The 4068-nt window shown below is 36.1% G+C and overlaps 1 pseudogene; it reads left to right on the plus strand.

Moving 5' to 3' along the window:
- Positions 1-2452: 2452 nt before the first annotated feature.
- On the plus strand, positions 2453-2957 carry LOC103584199 (annotated as a pseudogene).
- Positions 2958-4068: the final 1111 nt, after the last annotated feature.

Raw genomic sequence — 4068 nt, forward strand, 5'->3', positions numbered from 1 at the left:
TCTTCTGGGAATAAGCTTGATGAAGAGCTTGATTATGTCTCTCTGGATGCCTTTTCACACTGTGGTGTTGTCACAAACCATGATTCTACAGCAAAGCCTGGTTATCCAGGCTACCGGTTCTCTAAGGTCTAGTACAAAACATATGGTTCAATACGATAGGAGAAAATATGAAAATGTATGCCACCCTAGGTGCTGCTATGCCAGTGTAAATAAAATGTACTCAAAAATGCCTTGCTGGATGTTTCATGAAGAATACTTTATGTAATTTTCTTTTCACAAAGCTCAACAGGCTCTAAGGGATCTGTTTATAGAGAACAAACATGCTCTACTTTGGAACAAAACTTATCTTTATTTTCTGTTTTTCTTAATTTTCCTGCTATTTTCATTATGGTAATTCATTGATTCTGGATTCACTATGTGGGATGTGTGGCCAAGGGTCATGTATCTTTAGATATAAAATTCTTTTTTACATAGAGAGTGTAAGTTAGTGGTATAAACGAGACTCAAGAGAATCTTTAAGTTAGTTAAGTAAACAGGCTGCTCTAGTGCCCTTCAGAACTTCAAAAGCATATATTTATACAAATAGCTAAGTGTATTAGTCTGTTTCTGTTGCTTATAACAAAATAAACAAAACTGGGTAATTCATAAGAAAATGAAATTTATTGCTTACAGTTTCTGAGGATGGCAAGTTCTAAGTCTAGGGAACACATCTGGTGAGAGCCTTCATGGTGGCGCCAGTGACAGCAGGGTATCACATTGTGAAAATAGTGGAGCAGAGAGAGGAGACCAACCTCCTCATTCATTCTCTTTGTAAAGCCCTCCAAACCATTCCCATGACAACCGTTTTTAGTTCATTCAGTACAGCGGGATCCTACAACCTAATCACCCCTTCGAGGCCCCACCTTTCAATTACCATAATAGGATTTCTCACCCTCAACAGTTACAATGGGGATTAAAATTCTAATATATGAAATTTGGGGGACACAATTCAATCAATCCACAGCACTAAGTATGCCAATTACTGCTCGATATTATTTAGGTCATTAAACCCACTTCCCGAGAGGACTAAACTAGACAGCCCCTTGTTCTAGCCCCTTTGACCTACTATGTATTCTTTCTCAGGAAACGCTATTCATATCACTCTACTTAGTAATTCAGACTGGTCTTTCTTATAGATGGCTTTCTCATGCTTTAGTAACATCCATGTCACTGAAGAAATGATGCCTGCTGATGCTTACTTTAACAGGGCTTATGACATTTTCAATATCATAAACACATTGCTTTTGTTGGTTTCTAGGAAAACAGTATTGCATCTTTAGTAAATGTGGTGGGTTTATTGATGTAAATATATAACAATGAAACACTGAAAACTATAACTTGTCTTGAATGCAATATTGCCATGTCAAAATGGCAGAGTCAAAAATAAGCTTATCGTCCTAGCTGACCATGTTCTCCTTATTACTGGGAAAAAAAACAAATAAGGAAAAATCTCCTTAAGCCATTTTTTTGATACAATGTGTTTTGAAGAAATCCGCTTTACTGAAATTAATCACCTTTTAACTATAAACTGCTTCTTCATTCCATAGTTTCCGTGGAAAACTGAGTAGCAATATCATTCTTCTCATTGAATGATCACCTATTTTAGTAGCAATGGTGTAGTGGAATTGTGGTAGTTTGTACAATATTTTTAAAAAAGCATTGTGTGTTAATTTAATTCACTGTAAATGAGTATAATGTCAGGAAATAAATTTGCTACAGCCCTATACTGATATGTTTCAATTCACCAAACAGTAAAAATCATGTTACATATATTGTTTTTCTTGTCACTTTGGCTAAATGGAAACTCAGAGCTAATCCTGTGCTTACTTGCTGAAATTATCCCTATTTAATATAGAAAGAAGCATTACTATAAATCACAGTCTTGTTAATGGTCCAGTTAAGTATGCCTTTTATAATTAATTAAAGCAAATACTTTTAGGACTAATAATAGAATAAACAATAAACAAATTCACCTAATCATGGCCTGTCAGTTAAAATGGGAAATGATTATTAAATGTCTTTAGAGAAAAGAGACCTGGTTAAACAATCGGCTTTCTTCATTATCCATATTTGATTGGCTCCTGAGAACATGTTGGATATTTCATTAATAAAAATAATAAAAAACATAATAATAATAACTTGTTTCTCAGTCATTCAAAAACACCAACCAATTTTTTCCGATCTGATTAGAACATTTTCAAACACCTATTTAACAAACCACTGAGGATTATTAAGTACAAAGCATTTAAAATGTTAATTACTGAATTATCCGATACTTGATGAACTCATCGATGGGTATATTTTTGGGCAGTTTGCAATGATACTGTTCAGTATTAGATATAGATTATGCTTCGACACTGCAAGAAATGCATTCTATAATGTAAATAAGCAATGCAGGGATCACTCAGGTAAGATATTCAACTGCTTCATGATGGAGCAATCCCATTGACTAAAAGTCGTGGGGAAATGGAGCCGCTATTGGCAGAGGCCATGGTTTAGGGGCGTATGTATGAGAGCTTGGCAGACCTACAAAACAAAGGTACTTCTGAGCCATGCTGCAAAGATTCTGTTATCACCTCTTCCAAGGAAGAATGAAAACTTGTAGCACCTTTAAGTAAGGCAGCTGTGCAGTTGCCATATAACAGAAGTAGCAACAACTATTTACATACCAACATGTCTGACAACAATTTGTTGAAAAACATTGAACTGTCCGACACGCTATCCCTGAGCTTTAATGGAAGGGTCCTATTTATGAAGGATGCAACTGGGGACAAATTCTGTTCTCAATCCTTTTAGGATTAGGGCTGAAAGATCGCTGGTTTCATTATACTTCCATCATCTCCACCACTGTGAAGAAACAGCCCAAAGTAGAATTCCCCAAAGCCTCAATTGTGGAGGAGAGACTGAAAATTTCCTGAATGAAGTGTCATTCCTGGATAGCCAGAAATTTAATTATGTACTCCCAGAGGCCACAGGTGGGGCAGCCATAAGCTCCACCATCTGGATAAGGATGAGGACAGGAATGGCTTTTATCCACATCATGCAGCTGGCCACTGGGCTAATTACCACCACTAAACTGGCAAGCAGACCTGAGCTGTCCTCCCTACCACCCAGCCTCCCTGCTGTGTTCCTGGCAGGCTCATGTGGCAGGCTCCTGGCTACCTCTATTTTCCATTAAGTCTAGAAATCATCTTTTAAAATGAGCCATTTTGTTATTTATTTATTTATTTATTTATTTATTTATTTATTTTTTGGACATGGGGAATTAGTTCTGTCTTTGCCCAAGTGAATATTCTCCCTTACTGATGTACATACAAGCCCATCTGAGTTTTCCACTTCTCCCAAGTGAGAATACTTGGAATCAGGATATTTTAATTCTCAGAGGAAAAGTATGAGTAAGCATGAGCTATATATAAAAACTTTTGTTTTCAGGCTTTTTTGTTGTTTTTGTTGTTTTTGTGGATGTTTATTACCTATTTAGGCTTCTTTTGAGGAGTTCCCTTTGAAGTTGTGATCATTCCCAGAGGAGGTCTGAAGTTACTGTTCATCATAGACATTTATAAGCTACCTACCTAATTATTCATAATCAATAGGCTATTAGAAAATACAAAATAGTTTTATAATTACCAAGTCCAAACAAACTAGCTTTTGGAAAGTGTGCTTCTGTGACTACACAATATCTCATTGCCTTGGCAAACGTCCTTCTGCTATGTAGTTTTGAACTTAGAGTCTCTTGATAAATAGCTGCATCTTATATCAGTGAATATGCATGACCAAAAGAACTTTGTTCTTCTAAAATGTTGTTACTTGTGTTGCTTTTGATGCATAGCTTTTCTTAAAATGTAAGCCATTTTTGACCATGACCAATTATTTGTCTAATTTTTGCAGAAACCCTACCTGTCCAATCAAGAGTGTCGCTTTTATGAGGACATTGAGATCACTAAACTGTAATCTTTGAACTTTTCAGCTCTGCTAATGGGTTTTTCTTAATTCTTGCACTTTCTGATTGCTTTTCCAGTAGACAAAGTC

The sequence above is a fragment of the Galeopterus variegatus genome, unplaced genomic scaffold, assembly GCF_000696425.1.
Source record: "Galeopterus variegatus unplaced genomic scaffold, G_variegatus-3.0.2 Scaffold46593, whole genome shotgun sequence".
Classification (NCBI taxonomy): domain Eukaryota; kingdom Metazoa; phylum Chordata; class Mammalia; order Dermoptera; family Cynocephalidae; genus Galeopterus; species Galeopterus variegatus.